The following is a 24,617-nucleotide window of genomic DNA, read 5'->3' as shown; positions in this document are numbered from 1 at the left end:
GTTAAAATATCTTCAAGATCTTTCCAAATTATCAAATATAGCTCTATGTCATTATTTGTTAATTTGCATGGTACTGTTGTATGCTCTCATGGAAATTAGAACTCATCAGTATTGAACAAATGAAATAAATAGCAGTGTAGTGTTACACAAGAGAGACCACAAGGTAGAGAGAGAAAAATTGCAAGCTGAAGTTATCAGGTCAGGAATGAGATATGACATACACTTACACTTAATACTCAATAGCTTACATTTGTTGATTGCTTTCTTTTCATTAACTAATTTAATTCTCACAACAACTGTATGACATAGGTAGTCTCATATTAACTTTTTTTAAGAGATGAGGAAACTGAGGCACAGAAAGATTGACACCTTGAGGCCCACAGTAGAAAATAGCAGAGGTGGGATTTGAACTCAGGTTGTCAGTGATTGGTCTGATTCCAGATGCCTGTTCTTACCCATGCACTACCCTATGCTGTTGGCAGGGAGGAGACCAAAGCAGATCACATTATTGACAGCTTCTTGAGTATAGATTAAAGAACTCCATTTGCTGAGGTTCCTGGGGCCACCTGAGATTCAGTATTTTCTAGTTGGGCTATCATTCTTGTCCTTGATTTCCCAAGAGTCCTTGCATCTATGACTGCCCCTAATACCAATGAACTGAGGCAATGAGATGTAGTGGAGAAGAATGGACTTTGGAGCCAGAGAGATTTTAATTCAGATCTAGGTTTTGCCACTCACTAGTTGTGTGACCTTCCCAAGCTTCAGCATTCCTATCTGTCAAATGAGTATAATCAGGCCCAACTTACAGGATTGTTCTATTCCTTAGAGATAATGAACATGAAATGCTGGTTGCAGGGTAGGGTCCTGATTGGTAAATCAGTGGTTCTCAGTGGAGGCATTACTCTCTTCCAGAGGACATTTTGGAAATAATATGGGAATCTTTAATTGACACGATTATAGGGGCAAGACACAGACCTTCTATTTAGCTATTTAGCTGATTTGTACCAGTATGTTGTGCTGGCTGGCACCCATTCTGATTGGTTGGTAAGTCCATGCCATCCTAGTTGTTAACTATTTCCTGACCCCAGGCATTTAGGAGGTGGGGCCAGGGATGCTGGGTGTTTCAAAATGTGCAAGGTAGTCAGCCATAATGAGGAACTGTTCCATGTTCTGTCCAACTTTCACATGTCCCACTAAACATTCAAGGGGGTGAAAAACCTGCTTGCGATCATCCAAGCCTAGAATAGAATCATATTTCACATATAAACACAACATATTATTTGCATGATTTTAAATAAAGTAATATTTTCACAAATACAACTACTGTGAAAATTTGTGAGAAAATTGTACTTAATTTTTTTTTTGGAATTTTATCAAGAGTTGTACCCCATCTCAGAAAAGGCACTACAGCTTATTGTATTTGAGTACCAGTACTACACATCTATTGCAGTTTTCATTTGTAGTGTTCAATGAAAATGTGTACCAGAGGAGATTGGAAATCCCTTTAATTTTATAACAAAATATTACTAAATTAGCACATGTGGTAGCCAGTGTCCTAGATAATCCCCAATGATCCTCACCTCTGGTATTCATGTGGGGTAGTGTCCTCTTGCATTGTATCGGGGTTTGTCTGTGTGACTAGTAGGATACAGCAGAAGGGATGGCATGTCATTTTTGAGGTGAGAAGTTTTCTTCTCTCTCACTCTCTCTCAGATCTTTCAGTGTGGACAAAGCCAGTTGCCATGTCTTGAGGCAACCCTGGAGAGGCCCATGTGGCAAAATACTGAGGCCTCCAGCCAACGGCCACGTTAATGTGCTTTATTGGAAGAAGAACCTCCAGCCCCAGTCAAGCCTTCAGATGACTATAGCCCTGGCTGACAGCTTGAATACAAGCTCATGAGAGACCCTGTACCAGAACAGCCCACCTAAGCTGCTCCCAGACGCCCAATCCTTTGAAACTGTGTGAGATAATAAATGAATGCTTGATGTTTTAAGTTGCTAAGTTTGGGGATAATTTGCTATATGTCAGTAGATAACAAATACAGTGGAAATACATGAAACTCAGTGATCTCATTAATTTCATCAATATGCATTATTTTAAAAATATTTCATATATGCTACCTTTGTAGTATAGTGATAGAGTCAAACTGTATTATAAAAATTACATGTTGAAATGATTTATTAATTTTGGAGTCACTTCTTATGGTTCCATCTTACCTATATTGTCCCCAGATGCCTTCCACATAACTTCGTATGGCTTCTTGTATTATTATGTCTTTTTCTGACTCATCCTCTATTCCCTGCTACCCATTGAAGAATTTGTCTCCATATCAGCCTTTTAAACACTGGTGTCTGAATGTATGCCTGACACAGAGTACTTGTGATATTTCATTGCCATCTTTTTCTGTATCATGACATAGATGATTATTTTAACACAATACTTATAAAAAGACCTGACTAAATCGTGAGAGTATCACACTCCCCATTTTATCCACTTTTATCTTTATCTCAATTGAAGCTATATTTCCCTTCTTCTGTCATATGCAAATAGGTCATGTCATTACTATCCTAAAACTAGGTTTCCATCTGTATCTCAGCACTCTCATTTTTTCTGCACTTCTTGATCAAAATGCCTTCAGATTTCTTACTTCCCTCAAATCCAAACTTATTCAATTTAGGATCGTCAGGCCGCCTCCAGACCCATGGGTGCAGTCCCAGTCCCAGGGTTCAGAGTGTGAGTGAGACGGGTGCGGGCAGGGGTTGGTGTGTACCCTCTGCTAGGGGGAGAGGTGGAGCCTATGGATGTGGATTAATGGGTTCTGGGTGTTTATTTTCTTCTTTTCTCTATCTTAGTAGTGAGGCCTCCAAGAAGGTTTAGGGACCTGTTTCTTCCAGCAACATTGAGTTGAGTTGAACTGTGAGGTCTTTTCACCTGAATTAATTGGAAGCCCAGCTCTTTTGGTTTGAGGCCCCAGGCTTCATTTCTCAGGGCTCCCAGGCCTAACTCCATTACGGTTGACTGTGAAAGTATTTGGTATTTGGCTGCTTTTTACATTCTCTCTCTAATGATGGTATTATAAAATAAATTCATTTAAAGATTTAAAAAAAGGAAACATTCAATTTAAGTAGGTGCAAGCATCTGACTACTTCATTATGTCCTTTAGTGTGATCCTGTCTGATCATTTACATATTACAGCTTTGTTAAAATTGTAAATTATCTTTTCATTTCTCTTATTATATGGTTAGGGCACTCTACTGATATTTTACAAATTATACACATGGGTAGGTCACATTTTCCAGGAATTCCGTTTCAAGATAATTAACGGTCTCTATACGATTATTATAAGAAGGGAATCGACATTTGGCCTTATAGAGTTAAGAGCAATCCTTTGTTCCAGTGATTGGTTCAGGTAACCAGGCCTGAACCAATCACTGCCTGGCATTTCACTGGGTATAGGGATTAGTTCATGGATAGTCCAATCAGGAGAAAGCTCTTTGCTGGATTCATACAGGAATCCAACAACTTCTGGCGACCAGAAGGCGAGCCAGTGATTGGAAGAAACAGTTCTGTGGCCAACACAATGGATATAAAAGGTGAAATGAGATTAATAGTCCCAAGGGGCATGCTTCTTTGAAGCCCCCTGTCTTAGTCCCTTTGGGCTGCTGTAACAAACTATCATAAACTGAGTAGCTTATAAACAACAGAAATTTATTTCTCACAGTTCTGGAAGCTGAAAACTCTAAAATCAAGGTGTTAGCAGATTCAGTGTCTAGTGTGGGCCCACTTCCTGGTTCATAGATGGCCATTTTTTTTTTTTTTTTTTTTTGTAGCTGGCTGGTACGTAATTGCCATCTTTTTACTGAAACATCACATGGTGGAAAGGACAAGGGTCTCTCTGGGACCTCTTTTATACGAGCACTAATCCCATTCATGAGGGCACCATCCTCATGACCTCGTCACCTCCCAAAGGCCCCACCTCCTAACATCATCACCTTGGGGGTTAGGATTTCAACATATGAATTTTAGGGAGACATCAACATTCAGATCATAACACCCACCATACCTCTGATCTTCAAGTTCCATGAGCCATAGAATCTTCATTATTTAAGCCAGTTGGAGATTGTTTTTTTCTGTTACTTGCAACTGAAAGAAACCAACTGATAAATGTATCCACTGTCTTCAGAGCCTAGACTGAACAAATGTTTCCTCTTCTGCAGGAGTCAAATTATCTTTTAGGCTTTGATTTCTTATTGTCATGTAAAGATCAGTCTTTCCCCCAAATGGTCGCAACTGAGCGGATACCCCATTCAGATGAAGTTCCTCTGAAAGTTTTATGAAAGCAAGCTGTGGCCTTGGTCCCTCAAGCTGATAGTGATTTAGGCTTTGGGAACAGGACTCTCCAATTAGGGAGTTAAGATTTACAACTAGCAATTGAGAAAAGGAGTAAAAGGAGGCAGCTGGGCAGAACAGGATGTTACCTAAGTGATAAGGAGAGTCATAAATCAGAGTCACTAAGTTCCTGGGATAAGAGATACACTGTCTTGACACTTATCCTTGAGATGTCTTTATAGGGACAAAATCCAGAACTTTCCCAGCCCTTGGGATGTGCCGATTGGAGGTAAACTGTCACAAGTAATAGATGGATAAGAGCTGGATGAGTCAGTGACAGGAGAAATCCAAAGTTGCTTCTTTGTCCTTGGAGATCCTGCTTCTTTGTCCTTGGAGACTCAGCCAATTAGAACCATCCCCTGGCTACTCAAGCAGCCTCTTCCTCAACTCCCAACACTTTCCTTTAAAAATCGCTGCCTGTAAACTTTCTGTGCATTAGCCACCTGATCTCCATTTCGCAGTCTTGCAATTGAAGCTTAATTTCCCTCACTGCAACAAGCGTCAGTGTTTTGGAATTAGCTGTGCATTGGGTGAATGGGCCAAGCATGGTTTAATTACACGATTGACACTGAATACCTATCCTTTCAGGAGATGGTCAATTTCATACCCACAGGAAGTATGATCTTAGTTTCAAGACACCCTTATCAGACTACAATAGTTCTAACAGCTGCATAAGACTTATTCACATGAAGTCTTTTTGTTACACACCCCCATAACCTAAATGAGGAAGACAGACAATATTTTGGGAAGTACATGTTTACACAACGTTGACAAAAAGGACCATGAGATCCACTAAAGAGAGAAGAAGGGAGACTTTACTTTTCCAGGAGAGAAACAATCTGCAGATTGGGGAAACATGACCTCTGGGGAAAACACGAAAGTTTGTGCTCCAAGGGATGGAGGTGAAGAACATGTTTTTATGCTTTGCAGGGTCAGTTTTATATACATATTCAGCAGGTTCAGAAGAATTCAATGAATATTTATGAGGCAAGTCATGTGTATGCACAGTGAGTAAACATACATAAAACATACATCTGGTCCCTTTGGGGTGAAGATTTAGTATTAAAACGAGGTGAAATTTGACTCCTAACATCAAGACGTAAGTACAGGGCACAAAGGTGGCTTTGTGCATAGACTCAACAGACTAGACAAACCTGGTTTAAAGCTAGGGCTTGGGCTCACAGACCTCTCGAGCCAGTTGTACAGACTGGGTCACAAACCCTCCATACGCAGGTCTACGAGCTAGGTAATAGGAAAAGGTCCTGGGAGCCGTGGGTGAAAAATTAATAGGCTTTATTCAGAGATAGGAGCAACGGCCCTAATGGCTTCTCAGAGCATCCCAAGAAGTGCTATGCATCTTTTTACTCAAGTCCATAATCCAAAAGACACCCGGGTGCACATGCCTAATCACGAGACAATAACAAGGAATACCCGTGCGCACGTGCATACCCACCTCAGATGCTCGGCAAGACTCCGAACATTGGAGGGGCCCTGACCACTTTTTTTCTATATTTTGCAAACACCTGGATTGGGGTTGGAGGGCTTATCAGGAGAAAACATCTGTGAAGCCAACCATCTGTTCAGTAGGAGCTGCAGTGGGCCCCCAAGGATGAGGGGGGGGAGGGAGGGGGAGGGGGGAGGGGAGGGGGGAGGGAGGGGGAGGGGGGAGGGGAGGGGGGAGGGAGGGGAGGGGGGCAGGGGGGAGGGGGGGGAGGGGCGGGGGGAGGGAGGGGCGGGGAGGGGATTGATGACTGGTACCAGGTGGACTTGTTGAAGGTTAATGTAGAATTCCCAGCTATAGCTGATTGATTTATCTTATTTTCCAAGAGCTGGTTTCTGCTGAGTTACAGGAAAGAAAAACCTCATGACAGTGCAAACAGGGGGATACATGTCTGACCCCTCATCTCGTTCTGTTTGGTAGTTTTGAGTGTCTCCTTTAGCCACAGTCCATCTTTTCCTCTCTGTTTGGGTGTATTTTAACAACGACATGCTTTAGTCTTTCAGCTAGTTCCTGTGGTACACATTTGGCTTGTACTCTCAAAAAATAAGTGAATACCACTGTATCAAAGATGAGTTCATGAAGCAGCCTTGAAAAAAAACAAACTAGAACCCATGGGACCTAGTGTGAAGGACAGCTTAGATTGTTCCTTACTCTTAGTAGGCCTGTGTTGGGAAAATATAGGAAAAATGGTCAGGGCCCTTCAGATGTTCAGAATCTTGCCGAGCATTTGATGTAAATAGGCATATGTGCTCAGGTGTTCCTTGGTTATAGTCTAGTGTAATTGCGCATGTGCAGCCAGGTGCCCTGGGTTATGGACTTAAGGATGAGTGGCTCTGATCCATGGCACCTCCCCATTCCGGGATGCCCCTACTACTGCTGCTGCTGGAGGTTGCTGCTGCTAGTGCCCCTGGGACCCCCTGCAAGGCCACTGAGACTGCCGGACCTGTAAGCTACTCCACCTGTAAGCTGCTGTTGCTGAGGAAGCTGAGGACTGAGCTCTTGTCATCTGCCAACTGCTCCTGGAATCTTTCCCAATTACTTAGCATGGACCTGCATGTGAGGGGTCTGGTGACCCAGTCTGTACAGTGGGTTTGGAGGGTCTGAGCCCTAACCCTGACAATATAAATGGAAACTTAGTATAACTAAAATAACTAAAATAATGAAACATTTTGGCTTTAGTTATGATTTGCCTTACTTTACAGCTTGTACCAACTGGACTGGATTCTACCTGTCCAATTTTAGGTGAAGTAGGTCTTTTAGAACCTGTCCTGGCCCAAACCTTGTGGGGTCTGCCACCGGCCGACCCAAACAGCCCTAGCCTCGTCCCTTTTGGTGGGCGAGTGAATGGCCCAGATTACTCTTTCCCTCCTGTCCCCGTTGGAAGGAGACGGGGGAAGAGAGCTGTGAAGAGAGGTGAGCTCAGCCGCCGGCCCCAACCAGCCCAGTTTAAAGGACACTCAGACGTGGCGGGGGCTCTGTCCAGCAGTTCCAATTATTATCGCACAAGCACTTGCTTTTAAAGGCAAATGGGGAAGGGAGGTTTTTTACATCCTCCAATCAGCTTAAGGGTTACAAGAGCATGCATCCTGTCTCAATGCCTAGCTATTGCAATCACGCAGTGTTCACGAGCGCAGAAGCACGTATTTGGCCAATAAGGGCTAAGGCAAGGTTCCCGCAGACACTCCCACCCTACTTCCTCCCAGCGCAGTCTTAGGCTGCCACATTAATACGCCCTTGTGGGCCCATAATGGCGCCACTTGTAATGTCACTTAAGGTGGCGTTAATTTTTAAGGCCCTGAAAATGGTACTGAAGTCACAAAGTCTTCAGAATTCAGGACAGCCTCTCCGAGATGCTTAAGTAATAGGAATTTAACAAAACATATGCTTAGCTAGCTACACAGTGGAATACCAATTGAATCAGGGCATATTTAGAGGGTATTTTTTAAGGCTGATGTGCAATTTTCCTAAAGATTTAAATGAGTAAATTTGAAATTCTAACACTGAAATGTTGACATCATCAGCTTAATCACAATATCTTTCAAATGCCCATATTTTTGAAAACATAGCTAAATACACGTTTGATTCTGGAACAGGTTTATAGAATGAGAGAAGCAAGCTGCATTAGCGTTAAATCTCCACTCCTTGAAAAGCAACTCAACCTGTGCATCCCAATGGCAGGTAAACAACCTCTTCCTTCACACACGGAGGTAAACATTTCTTACAGATATTCTTCTGTAATAAAGCTTTAAAATATCGTCGGGAATGTTAAAATATTTAATACTTTAAAAAATGAGAGGGCTGGCCAGTTAGCTTAGTTGGTTAGAGCATGGTGCTCATAACACCAAGGTCCAGGGTTCGATCCCTGTACCAGCCAGCTGCTCAAACAAACAACAAAGTGATGAGATTTAAGACTATGGTAGAAACTCTTGGTGTCCCCCAATATCCATTCTTCCTTTCTCAGTACTGAAATCCCATTTTCCAGCCTTCTTTGCAGTTTAGTCAGGTGACTTTTTTTTTTTTGGTGGCTGGCTGGTAGGAGGATCTGAACCCTTGACCTTGGTGTTACCAGCACCATGCTGTTCCAACTGAGCTAACCAGCCAGCCCTCAAGTGACTAAGAGGAACAGCAGAACAAAAGCAGAAATGGTACAAGCAACCTTTGGGAAAGGTTCTTAATGAGAGGGGGTGTTGCTCTTTCTATGTCCTCTCTTCTGCTGGTTGGACTACAGGCGTAATGGCATATTTCTTTTCTTTTTTTTTTTGTCTTTTCCGTGACCGGCACTCAGTCTGTGAGTGCACCGGCCATTCCTATATAGGATCCGAACCCGTGGCGGGAGAGTCGTCGCGCTCCCAGCGCCGCACTCTCCCGAGTGCGCCACGGGCTCGGCCCCATAATGGCATATTTCAAAATTAATTTATTCAACATTTATTGAGCACCTAGATCCTAGCACATATATAAGAGCTATAGGAGTAACATTACCCAGAATGGCATTTTGTGATAATTCCTTCATAAAAAAACCTTTTACTTCGTTATACCTCAGGTAAAATGTTTAGTGACTTTAAAGGAGACAGAAAGAGACCTGACCCCAAGAAAGCCAAAAATCTGGGTCGATGGACGGGGAAAGCATCGGGAAGGAATTAGATTAGTTGTATTGTGCTGGTAACCTCCGGCAACCAGTACTAGGTGGGTAGCCTTGGAGTAACGTCACCTTTCTAGGGCTCCATTTCTGAATGGCGAGGATTAGAAAAAGTCATCTCTGAAGATCTTCAGTTCCCGAGAACCCTCCTGGGTCACGTGCCTTACTCTGGACAGCTCAAGGACAATGTTGATGGGCCTATAGGCAACGGGAGACCCTGTCCTCTGGTTCTTGGGCTCCCTCAGAACGTGATCTTACAGGTGCTGCACTTGTCCTCGTGCAGAAACGCAGCAGTGGGAGCCCGGCGGCCACCGCCGCACGGAAGAAAACGAGAGCGGTTTACGCCGCTGGAAACCTTAAGGCGCCCAGACCGGACCGCGACTCGTTAAGGCGGACAGAACAAGGCGCTCCCAACCGGCGTGCTGTCGTCCTGCCCCGCCCCGCCCCACCCCTGGCTGGCCAGTTGCTGCACGCGGATAGGTCGCTGCAGAGCGCGCGGGCCGCACCTCGCCCACGCCCTCGCCCCGCCCACTGGCGTCTCGCCCACGCCCCTTGAAGCTCTGCCCCGCCCCCTGCAGGCCACTTGCTGCGCGCCGATTGGCTGCTGCGGTGCGCACGGCGCCCCGCCCCGCCCCACCGGCACCCTCGCTTTCGCCCGCCGTCGGCTCCGGGCTCCCGGGGCTGAGGTGGAGCCGGAGGACGCCCTCCTGGCCGCGGAGCTGTCGCCTCTTCTCCGCGCGCGCGGCCGGGGTCGGCTTGGGCGTCGGAGGAAGCCGGGTGAGTGCGGTCTGCGGGTCTCGGGCGGCGGGGGACGCCAGGGAGATCGTGCCCACTGCCCGCGCGTCGGGAGGCACCACCGGCAGGCTCGGCCCGACTTACGAGGTGCTGCGGCGCCGCCCCCTCCGGGTCTTCCCTGCGCCGGGCGCCTCTCGGTCGAGTCGGGCCCGCGGAGCGTGCAGGAGACCTGCGGGGCGGGGCTTCCTCTGCCTCCTTCTGCCCCGGCTGGCGCCCTGTGGCCGTGACGCGGCCTTGACCTCCACTCAGTCGGGGCAGGCCGCGCTCTCTCGTCAAGTTCTTTTACTGGAGAGGTCTGCAGAGGTTTCCAGCTCGTGCCTTTCAGCTTCTCAGGGCGACCGGCAGGGGAGAGGACGATTTATGGGACACTCTGCGGCGGCCGCGGCGCCCCTCTAAGGCCCGAACGAGTGTCTGGGGACGACTCAAGCCCTTCTTCGCCTCTCCAGTTTGCTAGAAATCTGTCAGCGTTCTGTGGACTTTTCTGACTACATCCGTTTCAGAGTCAAGTACAGAGGTGGAGAGGGGAAATGGAAAAGGAACAAAATTCTTTTGAGAATTAGTTACGTGTTGAGGGTCCTTTTAGAGAAGTAGCAGGAGAGTTGTCACTGTAGCAATGGTAGTCGTGGGCAAGACTATTTTGGCTTCTGGAGGTTGCTTACATCTGGAAGGCAAATACAAGACCTTTTAAAATCAGAGCAGTGAGATGGAGCATGCCCGCCCGCTCCCCTCTGCTAGTGCTGCGGTGGGAGGAGGGGGCGCGGGAACTCCAGTCTCCTTGGTGTGGACATGTAATCAGCATTATCGCTGTCGAAGACATGGATTTCATTTTACGGAGTGTCCCGCTCTTTCAAACTCTCCCTCCTACTTGTACTGTAAGTCTTTCTTCTTAACAATTCCGGAGACTCTTATTCCTAGGCTTGTCATCCTTCTTTGTCATTAATTTCAGTCTCTTGTTTTGTCTTCTCGTCCTTCAAACCTGCCTAAGTTTCAAACGTAGAGCAGATGTTAAACGTTTTAACCCAGCATAGTGTTTCAAGACTCTTCGTTCTTAAAATGAAAACCAAAAGTTATCTTGAATGTTGATGTAGCAGGAAAAGCAGGTTTCGTTAGAGAAAGGTGAGGATGTATTTTTCCTCTTCCAGAGACACACCCTCGCATACTCCCTCCTCCCCACGTTCTCCCCCCTGCCCCACCAGTTCCTCCTCTGGATTACATACAGCAACCTTAACTGGCTAGTCTTTTTTGAATTCTGAATTCACTTCTGGGGTCCAAGGTAAAGAATTTATCGTATTTTATCCTTATTTGCCTTTTTCAGTGATAAAAGTAACATTCAAGTTGTAAAAATAAATGTAAGCTTTACAGAAGAATATCATGGAAAAAAATTCAAATAGCACAGAAGTATATCAAATAAAGAGTTAGAATTCCTTGATCTCTCTTCACCCTTTACATATTCAATTCTACTCCCCAGGAGGGGATGGTGACACCATAACGTTGTTCAGCAACTCCTACCTCATTTTTTAAATGCTGCATAGTATGTCATTTTTGGATGTCTCCTATTATATTTTTCTGGTCCCATATTGATGGACATTTTGGTTGTTTCTGGGTTTTAGCCATTAAAAGCCTTGCTGTATGAAAATCCTTTTGGCATTGTAGGATAAGTTTCACGTAGATAATTTAGACAGTTTATTGCACGTTAGTATATTATTTCAAAGAATCTTTTTAAAACTTAGAGATTTTATAATTTAAAGATAGTAGCTAAGTCTATTTGCATTAAGTGAATTAGAATTTGTGTATCCTTTTCTATTTAGATACTGGGTCAGAGAAAAATTTGAGGACTGTGTTAAATAATGGTACATTTACTAACGTTGTTACCATTTAGTCTGTTAACCTTAAGATTATATTGCCTAACATTTGATTGGCGTGGCAGGAATGAATAGTGAGGGCCTTCAAGAAGACAAATGAATAGACATTTTGTGTACATCCTGTGGTAATCCCCTTGAAAATGCAACAGTAACAGAAATGCTTGTTCTTTTTAAAAATAAATTTCTTTTATTGCAAAATGTATCTCAGTTATGAAAAAAGTGTATGGGACATATATATAATTTAAAGAATGCTATTGCAATGATCATCATTATATCCACCATGAGATTAAGAAACATAACATTTCCATTTTTCTTCCAGAGATAGCCTCTACCCTGATTTTGTGTTAATCTTTCTCTTGCTTTTTAAATAAGCTTTACACGTACATGCATAAATCCACATACATATATATTTACACATATATACATAAAAGCACACACACAAACACACATCCCTCTATCCTAAACAGTGTATTTAGTTTTGAATGAACAGTGTTAAAAACAAAATTCTCATACAAATAGTGAATGTGTTTCAGAGTTTTTTTTTTATGTTTTTGAGAGTACCACAAAGAGCAAATTTTAAGAGAGTTAAAAGAATAGATATTAATGTAGTTCACAGGGAAAAAAATGTCTCAATAAAATTGCTAAGTTAGATATAGTTGGGCAACAAAATTATAATATGTTTGGGATTAATTTTCTCTACCAAGCTGTAAGTCATAACAACTTATTCTGTGGTTAAACGCAAATCTTACAGAACTGTACACTATCTGTGTCTTTATTAATAGTGGATTGTTAATTAAATAAACTGGGATAACAAAGTTAAATCCCCCAGAGCATGGATGAGGTCCAAACAGGTTTATTAGAAAATGCAAGTGCTTTCTAAATTTGGGATTACATTTTTGTTTTATAATCATAAACTCATACTTGACTGTATAAGTAAGGAAAGAGCAATATTGTCACTATTAGATGAAGGCTTCCAGGAAAAGATCTGAATAGAATGCCTTTGGCTTCCATTTACAGGGGCTCTTTCTGATGAAGTCAGTGGTCAGTGTCCTAGTGAATGGAGTTCACCTCAGTCAGGGCATCTGGAGGGCATCTTCCAAGTATTGGAAGGATGGCAGAAATAGGGTCAGAGGGAGAGTGGCTGCTCTGCCTTTTCTGCTTCTTAGCTGACCATGGCCTCCCTGCAGTTATCAGGGTAGATCAAAGCAGAACTTCTGTGAGGGAAGTCAATGTCCTCTGCTGATGCAGGCTGCAGAGCTTGCAGAAGAGCAGGAATTGTATCAGCACATGCTTAAGATCAAGGCAAGCCCCGCTGAGTACAGATAGGAATCTGGGCCAGGTTCCCCAAGCAGTCAGTCCTCAGGTTAAAAATCTGCTATAGCAGCAGGGACCTCATCTCTTGAGTTATACTGTTTCAATCTGGCCTGGTTATCCTCTGCTTCTGGGGCACAGCTGGATTCTCTTTAGCTCTTTGTTGAATCTTTCCTATATCCTATATTTTCTTTTATTGATTTTCTTTCTCTGACGAAACTCAAACTCCAGTAGCTCCTTGACTAGAAGAGTTAACGTTTTCTGGAGATGTTGTGTGTCTGAATAAGTTATGATTCTACCCTCATACTCTATAGATAATTTGGCTAGTAATAGAATTTTGGTTGGAAATAATTTTCCTTCAGAGTTTTGATGTTATAGTTGCACTGTCATCTTGCTTCCAGTGTTGCTGTTGAGAATTCCAAGCTATTATGATTTCTGATCCTTTATGTGTGACTTTTCTCTCTCTGCAAACGTATAGAGTCTACATTTTGACCTCAGTGTTTTGAAATTTAAAATGATGTGTGGGTCTGTTTTCATCCATTAGGTTAAGAATTCAGTGGACCCTGTAAATCTGGAAATATATGAACTTCTATTCTGGGGAAAGATTTTTGAAATATTTTGTTGATTATTTTTTTTCTATTTTCTTGTAGTCTCTCTTCTAAAATACCTGCTATTTATATGTGAGTCTTTTATACTGGTCTTCTCATTTTTTAGAAAATCTGTTTTCTATTTTTTTGCTCAACTTACTGCTATATTAATGTTTATTTCCCAACCATTCTATTTGGGTTTTAAAAAGTTTCTACTATGACATTTTTAAATTCCAAAGGCTATTTCTTCAGTCTTTCAATGTTTTTTATGATAGCATCCCATTCTTGTTTCATAGATGCAATATGTTCTTTTATCTCTCAGGTTACAATGATTTTGTTTTAAGTTTTCTCTCCCTGCATAGTTTGCTTCTGTCAAGCTGCCTTTTTACTCTGTGTGTGCCTTCCATATTAAGAGTTACCTTAGATGTATAGTAATCCGTGACTCTGCTTATGATTAAGAAGAGAGGACTAAAAAGGTGATTGACAGCTCTGAGGGTGTGGATGAGGCTTGTCAACTGTGTGTTTCCCGGCACAGTGATCTGGCTGGGCTGTCTGTTAGGGGGAGCCCTGATAGCAATATTTTTATACCTTGCCTCTTGAGCTCAGCAGGTTCTCCAGAGAAGAATTTCCCTGCCTGGAAGGAAAGGATCTTGCTGCTAGTCTCCTGAGCCAGAACAGAGGCTGAAACTCTCCCCATTTAGCATATATTCCCTTATGTCCAGTTTTCAGTATGATACCCACATCTTCCATTGTGTCTGGTATCTCCCAGTCTAGAACACAGGAAGTAGGAAAAAATTTCAGACTTCTGTCAGGATATGGAAGGAGCAGTTGCCAACACCATGAAGAGAGAAGGGATAGCATTTGGGGATCTGTTTTACAACTGTTTCCCCCAGTCTTTACTGGGTTGGTTCTCACCTTTTCCCAATGCCGCCTTGGAATTTGGCACTCTTCGGTATGCTAAAGCAGTTATCATTGTTCATCTGCTTTTCAGCTTTCACACTTTTATTGCTCTTGTCTCGTGTTCTTCCCATCGTTAGAATTTGATGACTTCTTTATTTAAAAATTCCCTTTCCTGTAGTATTAGTGGCGTTTCAGGAGGGAACAATCTACCATCTCCACACAGAAATAGTAATAGTTTTTCTCAAACTGAGAGTAATAGTAGCGCTGTCAGGAAAAGAATGTCCTCTACAGAGCAGTCATATGCATGTGAGCCATCTTTGTGGTTGGTTGACAGGATTGAGTGTTCATGTGTGCACACTGTTCTCATTAATTCTCACTTTCTGAGGGACATGCTGTCATTATCCCAGTTACACACCAGAAGACCTTAGCCTGGGGAGGTATAGAGCTCAAACAATATCTAGCACATAGCAGCTATTCTGGGAAGAGTGCAATGTATAAATGAACTTGTCCAAGTAGGCACAGCTGGGAAGAGGCTGTATGTGGGAGTGAGCCCAGGTCAGTGCCAACTCCAAAACCCATACTTTTAGCCACCTCTGTGGTGGCTAATGCTGGAAGATGTTCCTTAATACTTCAAGGTGGTTCACTTTCTTTGTGCCCTTTAGAAATATTCTTACTACAGGCCTTTTCTGAACTCATCTTAATAATGCCTTTTCTTTTCCAGTACTGTTTGCCAGTAGGGCTCCCTTTTACTTATGTGGGTTGAAAGTGTGACCCTGCAACCAGTTTCTCTGAATGAGTGGCATTTTGCTATGGCTGGATCACCTCTTGGATTGTGTAGTAGTCATCTGCATTTATGTGGCAATTCATGATGTATGCCTTTCTATTTTTTCAACTTTTTCTTATAAAAATTTTTAAGCATACAGAGCATTGTTAACATTTCACCGTATTTGCTTTATCTATTATTATTTTGCTTAACCATTTGATAGTATGTTGCTGACATGGACATTTCACCCCTAAATATGTGAGCATGTGTGTCTTCTTAGGGCTTTTGCATTCTGGGCCTGTGAAGGGGGTGGCAGCCCTGATGATTTCCGAATTGTCTCCAGGGTCATTCTTTTGTTTTCTTGATAAGTAACACCTGGCAGTTTCCACTGAGATGGCTGACATACTAATCTTATTAAATGTTCATTTGGCCATAACTTTGTTCTCTCCTGAGCAAGCTTTCTAATTTTTTCCAGTATGGATAGGCTGAGAATTTTCCAACTTTTTAAGTTCTGTTTCTCTTTTTATTAGCAATTCTATCTTTAAGTTATTTCTGTCTTATTGCTTTTTACTATAAGCATTCAAGAGAAGCAAAACCACACCTTCAACACTTTGCTTAGAAGTTTCTTCAACCAAATATCCAATTTCATCACTCACAAAGTACTATCTTCCACAAAATACTAGAACATGAACACAATTCAACCAAATTTTTTTTTACCACTTTGTAACAAGGGTCATCTTTCCTCCATTGTCCAGTAACATGTTCCTCATCTCTGTCTAATACATCATCAGAATGGCCTTACAGTAATTAGTATTTCCATCTATATTCTGTTCCTAACCACTTAGGTATTCTCTAAGAAGATTAAAGCTCAATCTACTCTTCCTTCTCAGCCCTCACCAGAGTCACCTTTGATGGTTCATTCACAGCAATGTGGGCTTTTTTGGACCTTCAGACTCTTTCAGCCTCTACTTATGTTCCCATTTCCAAAGCCATTTCTACATTTTTAGTTATTTGTTACAGCAGCATGCCCACTCTTGGTACCAATTTCCTGTCTTAGTCTATTCAGGCCGGTATAACAAAATACCATAAACTGGGTAGCTTATAAGTAATAGAAATTTATTTTTCCAGTACTGGAGGCTGGGAAGTCCAAGATCACGGCATCAGCAGATTTGGTGTCTGGTGGTCTTTCTGGTTCATAGACAAAACCTTCTAGATTTGTCCTCACATGATGGAATTTGTGAGGGTCTCTCTCAGGCTTCTTTTATAAGGGCACTATCCCATTCATGAAGGTTCTACCCTCAAGATCTAATCATTTCCCAAAGATCTCCCACCTCCTAATCCCATCACCTTCGGGGTTAGGATTTTAACACATGAATTTTGGGGGTACACAAACATTCAGACTGTCACAATGTATTTCCTAAAAATAAGGCCATTCTCTTTACAGACCCACAGTTCTACCATTATCACATCCAAGGAAATAGTTCTGTAATATCCTCTAATGTCTGACCTGTGTTCAGATTTTCCTAATGGCCCAAGACTGCTTTAAAAAAAAAATTTTTTTTTTTTGAACCATAATCAATAAAGTTTCACACATTTCACTTGATTTGTTAATAGTATGTTTTTGACGTAGATGAAATTAGTGATGAGATCTTTTGAAGAATGTACCTCATATTGCTCTTGAAGACTTCCTTAGAACTGGAGAGACGATGAGACTTAAAATTTTGGCAACAGAAGGGCCTTTGGGTAATTTGGTGCAGTGATTCCCAAACTTTGCTGATCATCACGTTCACCTGGAGAGTTTTCAAAATAGGTTCCCTGGCCTTACTCCTGACTTTCTGGTCTTTAGGGGTGGGTTCCAATTACCCCCACCCTTTTTTTTTTTTTTTTTTCCTTAAACTTACTAAGTTACTGTGAAGTTAGCCTGGCAATCACTAGTCCATGGACCTGTTTTTGGGAACTACAAGTACCCTTTGGCAAGCATGCACACCAAATAATTGCTCTTCAATATGATGTGCAATGATTAAAACAAACACAAAAACCAGAAAACTGCTCATTGAAGTATTTAATTTAATCCTGCCTATAGAAGGTAACATTTGATGTGTGTTGTGAAGGTTGAACTGGAAGTTTGCCTGTAGCCAAGAGATGAAAGGGGCATTCCAAGGAGAGAGAGCACTGTATATGTGCATGTGAGTTTGTGTGTAAAAAAATTTTTTTTCATATATGTGCATGTATGTATATGTATGTATGTGTATATATGTATTTAGCAGTTTTCTTAACCAACAGCTATTCAACAGGCATCAGCTGCCTTCTCCCTTCTATTTCTTTATGGCTGAAGTAGAATGGTGTCAGAATAATGGAGATAAGAAAGCTATATTAGAAGAAGACTGTAAGTACTCTGTATATGTTGGACTTCATATTACAGAGTGTTGAAAGTTTTAAAGTGAATGGCATAATACAATTTGAGCTTTAGAGAGAAAATTCTGGTAGCATATGGACTTAAGGAAGCAAGGAGGATGATTTTAAGAAATAATGTGTTTGAATATATTGTCACAGCAGAATTTATTTTCCTTATTGAATTGATGTTTCTTATTACCACCTTTTATAAATTGTTGCCCTTTCCTTTCCTTTCCTTTCCTTTTTTCCTTCCTTCCCTCCCTCCTTCCCTCCCTCCTTCTATCCCTCCTTTCTTCCCCTTCCTTCCTTCCTTCCTTCCTTCCTTCCTTCCTTCCTTCCTTCCTTCCTTCCTTCCTTCCTTCCTTCCTTCCTATTTCTATTTGACAAATCATATTGTATGTATAAATTGTCAATTTAAATAAATTTAGGTATACAGTTGACTTTATTTCTTTTTGTGATAGAATAATAATGTATTGCATTTCACATTTTGAAAGCTTTAATAGATTCAGTCATTGAACATGTATTTGAGTCAACATGTATTTGAGTGCCTGTTGTGTGCCATGCACTGTGCTAGGCTCTGGGAAAACTATGGTGAGCAAAAATGGACTAGGACTGTTCTTCATGGAGCTTACTCTCTATAGGAGGAGGAAGGTTTAATGAAATAATAAGATTAATAGTGAAATAATAGGGGAATTAGATCTTCTCATGGAGCCAGGAGGCCATGAAAGTCAGTATCATCTTTCACTTGGATTATTTCAGTAGCCTCCTAACTAATTTCTCTCTTCCCACAGTTACCCTCACAGTCTGTTCTTCCCACAGCAGCCAAAGGGATACTTTTAGAAGTTATTCTGCTCAGGGCAGGCCCGTGGCTCACTCGGGAGAGTGTGGTGCTGATAACACCAAGGCCACGGGTTCGGATCCCATATAGGGATGGCCGGTTGGCTCACTGGGTAAGCATGGTGCTGACAACACCAAGTCAAAGGTTAAGATCCCCTTACCGGTCATCTTTAAAAAAAAAAAAAGTTACTCTGCTCAAAACCTTCTTATGGCTCCTTATTTTAATTAGTAAAAACCAGAGTTCTCACAGTGGCCCGTGAAGCTCTGTAGTGATCTGTCCTTTGCCCCTGTTACCTCTCTGATCTCATTTTCTACTTTCCTCTCTCATTCACTCCAGCCACACTGACCTCTCCATGTTGCTCTTTGAATATCCAGGCACTGCCTTTAGAGCCTTTGCCCTGGCTGTTTTTCTCCTTGTCAGATATCCCCGTGGCTAACTCCTTCCCCACCTTCAAGTCTTTGCTCAGCTGACATCTTCTCAGAAGTGGCTACCTTGACCGCCAATTTGATATTTCAGCTGATCCTACTACTACCTGTACATCTAAGCCCCTTGCTCTGCTCTATTTTTTCCCCATGGCATTTAACAACACCTTTTCACATAGTATATGTTACTTATTTTATTATGTTTATTGTCTCTTTCTCCTTCCCTCCACTAAAGCTTCACATAGCCAGTACTTTTTATTGGTTCATTGATTTATCTTTTTGTTTGTTCGTTTTTATTTTTGGGAGGCAGCTGACTGGTGTGGGGATCCGAACCCATGACCTTGGTGTTATTAGGCTGTACTCTAACATTGATATATCTTAAGTGTCCAGAACACTGTGTGTAGTAGGCGCTCTGAAAATAAATGTTAAGTGAATGAATGAATGAATGAAGGGAAAGGTGATATTTGAGTTGAAAACTGGGGACTAAGCTGACATCTGAAGTATGAGTGGGAGTTATTTAGGTGAGCTGGGGATGGAAAGATATCAAAGAGAGAGTGTGTGAGTTTTAGGTGGGGTGATTTATCAAGTATGAGGCACCAGTGTGACTGGAGGAAAAAGAGGGAATATGTTAGAGGAGGAACTGGGCCATTCTGTAGAGTTCTGTCTTTATTGTAAAACAAATGGGAAGGCAATTAAATGTTTTAAGCAGGAGGGAGACACCAGATTTGTACTTTGTAATTTTTTAATTTTTTAATTTTTATATTTTATTTTTTGGCTACTGGCTGGTACAGGGATTTGAACCCTTGACCTTGGTGTTATCAACACTGCACTCTAACTGAGCTAACCAGCCAGTCCAGTTTGTGCTTTTTTTAATAACAAAAATCATTCCAGCTCTAGTATGGAGAACATATTGATAGTGGGTGTGGCTAGATCAGTTGGGAGGCTATTTTAATGAGAAGTGAGAAAGAATAGTACTCAGGTCATGGTGTTGGTGGAGATGAAGACAGTTAGACTCAAGAGCTATTTAGGAGGCACATTCAGGTGATGGATTGGATATGAGAGGTAAGAAAGAAGTAGCAAGGATAATACCTGGGTTTTTGGGTTGTCTAACTGGAGGAATGACAGTTCATTCATTGTAGGGAATCCTGGAACAGGATCAGGTTTGGAGGAGATCATGAACTCAGGTTTGGGCATGTTGATTTTAAGGTGACTTTGGACAGGGGATATAAAGCAGGTAGTTTGATATATGGATCTGAGACTGGACATTTAAATTTGTGAATTAACTTTATAGAGAAGCATTGGAGGGGAGGATTCACCAAATAATCCACATTTTGAATAATTAAAAGTTGTTAATGAGGGTATTACTGGGGGAGGTTATAAAGTTATAAAATTAAAGTCTCTTTAAGAATTATGCTCCCTATCTTTTACTTTGGTTTTAGATTTGAATATTTTACCAAAATTGATGAAGCTTACTAAGTTTTATTCTTGTTATATGTGTTATAATTCAGAAGGCAAGTAAGAATTCTCTCAGATTAAATATGTAAAATGTCTTTTCCAAAAGTACTTAAATCTCTGAATAATTCATGTTGTTGGATTTTAAGGCCTATAAAACTTTCACAGTGTGAGTGCCTAGAAGCTGGGTTTATAGCTAACTCAAGAAGACACTATATTCTCCAGACTCCTTTGGCAAGGTTTGAATCAACAGTAATAATTAAGTTCATTGTAGGCCTCATTGGACTGCTTTCTTCTATTTCCAAATGATCACAATGTTCCCCTAAGTTGGGGCTTTTTAGTCTTCATATTCTTGTTCTTCTTGCTTTTTTCACCACAGGCAGTGAAATTGTAATTTTCTTCCCATGAAATCTGAAATGAGAGAAATGCTGTGAAAATGTATATGATGATGGGCAGCAATATAGCATAACGGTCATAAACACAGATTTTGGAATCAGATCTGAACTTCAGTGGAAAGCCTGATTTTCCTCCTTGCTAGTTGTGTGATCTTGGCAAGTTAACTATTCTCTAAACCTTTTCAGTAATATTGGGTTAATAATAGTAACTGCTGTGGCATGTTTGTGAGGATTGAATGGAATAGTCCCTGTAAGGAATTTCTTTGAGGATTGAATGGAGTAGTCTATAAAGAGCCTAGCATCTTTATAAGCACTCTATAACTAACAGCTAGTAGTAGTAATAATGGGGAAGATGTAGATTCCATTTTTGTTTCATTTCAGTCAACTTGTTTTGCTCTGGCTACGTAGGTCTAATATTTTGAATGGCGTTTTTATTTTAATTTTGTTAATCTACTGATTTTTTTGCAACAGATTTTTAATGGTACAGATTATAATTTAGTTTTTAAAAGTGTTAATTGATATATCTGCTAGCATGTAAATCCCCTAATGAAGAGGACTAAGATTTATTTATTTATTTATTTATTTATTTATTTAAAAAGATGACCGGTAAGGGGACCTTAAACCTTGACTTGGTGTTGTCAGCACCACGCTCTCCCAAGTAAGCTAACCAGCCATCCCTATATAGGGATCCGAACCTGTGGCCTTGGTATTATCAGCACCACACTCTCCCAAGTGAGCCATGGGCTGGCCCCATAGGTTTTATTAATCTCTACTTTCCCCTACAGTGCCTTGCTTGTAGGAGACATTCTGTAAATATTTAGAATATGCTCTAGAGGAGTTTTGTGCTGATTAAATACCCTTATATGTGTAGGTCTGCTATAATACCAAGGACTCAGTAATCCAAGGAAGAGAGGAAATGAGAGAGATGAACACTGATTCAGTACTCAGTTCTCTTCTGTTTTTCCTTCCTGTGATACCTTAGATGCCCTGATGATTTCAGTTATCACTTAATTACCAAGAACCTCTAATCTGTATCTTTGACTAAAACTACTCTCTCAGATTTCAGCTGTCTTCTGTACATCTCCACCTAAATGTCCTTCAGTCATATCAAATGCATCATGCCCAAACTAACTGGGATCTCCTTTTCTTCCTTTTAGCAGTCCCTGTTTTGATTAGCAGTCTCTCACCAGCCATTGGGCACCCAACCTAGAAGCCTGGAAGTCATTGTTAGCTCCTTCCTATTTATTGTTAATACCTCTTTAATATTTCTCAAATAAAAACCCTTTCCTTAACTTGTACTAATTTAGCCTCAGTTTACATCCTTATTCTCTTCCTGTCTAGAATGATGGTAAGCATCTCTTTAACATTCCTCTTCAATACCTCTTCCATGTTGCTGCTACCAGAATTTTCTCCTGTGTCACAGATTTGATCCTGTCACTTCCTTGCTTACAAACCTTTGGTGGTTCTCTATTGCTTAGAGCAAGGATCCACAAACTAACCTATGGGCAAGTCTGGCCTGCTGCCTGTTTTGTAAATTGGAACACAGCCATGCTCATTTTTTCATGTATTGTGTAGGGCTGCTTTCATGCTACAACAGTGGAGTTGAGTAGTTGTGACAGACTGTATGGTCCACAAAACCTAAAATGTATACTATCTAGTTCTTTACAGAAAAAGTTTGCCAGTGCCTGGCTTAGAAGATAGAGTTCAGGCTTGAGTAGGCTGAAAAATCCTTCATGATCTTGTCCCAAACAGGTTAATCATTATTACTCTCTAAAATACCTTAAACTTTACCCTGTTGTCCTCTGTGAAAGGATGAGTCGACACCAGTTGACGATCCACCGGAGAGAGCTCGTTTATTAGGCGGCACACACACATATATATAGGGCTTCTAGGGAAGGCTGATTGGCTTAAAATACAATCCCTGCTTAGAGGGCAACCAGCGCCATGATGGGGTGTGGCTGAGAAGGACTTATGTGATCAGGGTGTGATCCCTTGGGGCATTTGGGTTCTTACACTCTGGACCTATATAATTTTGCATATTTTATTTCTTTTTTATCTGACAAACTCCTATTGGTGCTTCAAAATCCAGCTCAGTTTGTTCTTCCTCTACTGAACTTCTCTCAACCCTTTCTGTCAACTAGTGTCCTATAATGCTTTTTTTCATATTTCTGTTATAGTACTTTTTTATTATAGCACACATTGTAATTTGAGTTATAATTATTTGTTCTTCTGACCTAGCTAGACTGTTCTCTACATTGATTGTCTTATTAATCATTTTTATATGCTCAGTGCTCAACACTAGTAGCATTTAATGACAAGTGAGGAGATAGGTGAACAAACAGATGGTGTTCTAGAGGAATGATTAAATGATGAATTTCCAAATTAGATGTTATTTGCGACTCTGATGCATGTGGTGATTGCTCAGACCATTATTTGTACGTAAAAATGTGTAGTTATTTTCTCCTCTTGCTCTTTGCAAGTGTCCTTTGGTTTCCTGAACTGATTTCTTGGAAATGAAATTTTGACAATTGAATCACTTAAAATGCCCTGTCAAAAGGACTATTATTTCCTTTTATAAAGTGTTACCTCTCTCAGTAATAGGAATAATTGCTATCTAATGTATTGTAAGACTTGTGGGTTAGACCAGTAATCCATTAGTCCAGTTCAGTGTTGCTTTGCCTCCCACGGATTTGTCACCCCTTTTCCCCTGGATGATGGAGCCGCCAAAGATTACTCAAACCCCATCTCTTTTGAGCAGTGAGAAGCCCCAGAAAGGGGTTAATATCCCAGAACTTCCTCAAGCAAGAGGCATTTCTTGCATTTGGGAAGTTAACCATGAATTGGGGTTCTCCTTCTGCATTTATTCTCCAGCCCAGGAAGTTACAGGAAGAGACATAGTTTTAACAAGTTTAACAACAGAAGCTGGTAACATTCAGTAAAAACAAGTCAGATGACATTCTGTTAGGCAATTAAGTGATCCACTAACAGGGCTGGCCCGTGGTGCTGGTAACACCAAGGCCACGGGTTCGGATCCCATATAGGGATGGCCGGTTAGCTCACTGGGTGAGTGTGGTGCCGACAACACCAAGCCAAGGGTTAAGATCCCCTCACTGGTCATCTTTAAAAAAAAAAAAAAAAAAAAGTGATCCACTAACAAAGGCTTGATTTAGCAAACATTCCTTTTCCTTCCAGCAGCTTTTTAGTAACTTTACATATCAATTAGTAACTTTTCTGTCTTTGAGCCAGCAACCTTGCTGTGTTACAATTCTTATCTTGCAACAGAGACTCAATAGCCTGGGGAAAATTTCTTGTCCTTTGCAAGGTCATTATTTGAAACAGCAAGGCTTTGGAACACCAGGCCCTGTGAAGTACATTTGCTTTATGAATCCTCTACAGTTCAGTAATTTTTTTTTCTTTTATTGGTACCAGGGTGAGTTTTGTGGGAGAATAATTTCTTTGACCTCAAGTTTTTTTGTTTATTAAAAGCAGTTACAGATGTATTACATTACACAAGAGGTTTCTCAACAGGCAAGAAGAATAAGGAAGTTCATTGTGTTATTACAAGAACTTTAAAAAACTTTGTATTTTAAAAAACATAATTCATGCTCAGTGCAGCAACGTTTGAAAATATACAAATAAACAAAAAGCACAACAAACACATGAGCTTGCTACCCACATAATAATGTTATGAAAGTACTGGTGTCTGTCCTTTGTCTTTCCAGTGTTTTTATATATGTGTGTGTTTATATGCAAATACTGTTAGTTCTTTTTTCTGAAAAGGAAATAATGCTATAGATGTACTTTTATGGCCTGCTTTTTTGCACTTAATATTAGTCATTACCAATTACTCAGGCCATTAAGTGTTTTTCAA

The 24,617-nt window shown here is 41.2% G+C and overlaps 1 protein-coding gene across 1 annotated transcript in view; it reads left to right on the top strand.

The window, feature by feature from the left end:
* The first annotated feature begins 9,692 nt into the window (after positions 1–9,692).
* Positions 9,693–24,617, top strand: part of TMEM50B (transmembrane protein 50B) — a 36,872-nt gene continuing 21,947 nt past the window's right edge. The window contains exon 1 of the mRNA XM_063104944.1: positions 9,693–9,804. The gene's annotated coding sequence lies outside the window, so the exon portion shown is untranslated. The remainder of the gene's footprint in view (positions 9,805–24,617) is intronic.

This window comes from Cynocephalus volans, chromosome 1 (genome assembly GCF_027409185.1).
Source record: "Cynocephalus volans isolate mCynVol1 chromosome 1, mCynVol1.pri, whole genome shotgun sequence".
NCBI lineage: Eukaryota > Metazoa > Chordata > Mammalia > Dermoptera > Cynocephalidae > Cynocephalus > Cynocephalus volans.
This window is presented reverse-complemented; position numbering and strand designations above follow the sequence as displayed.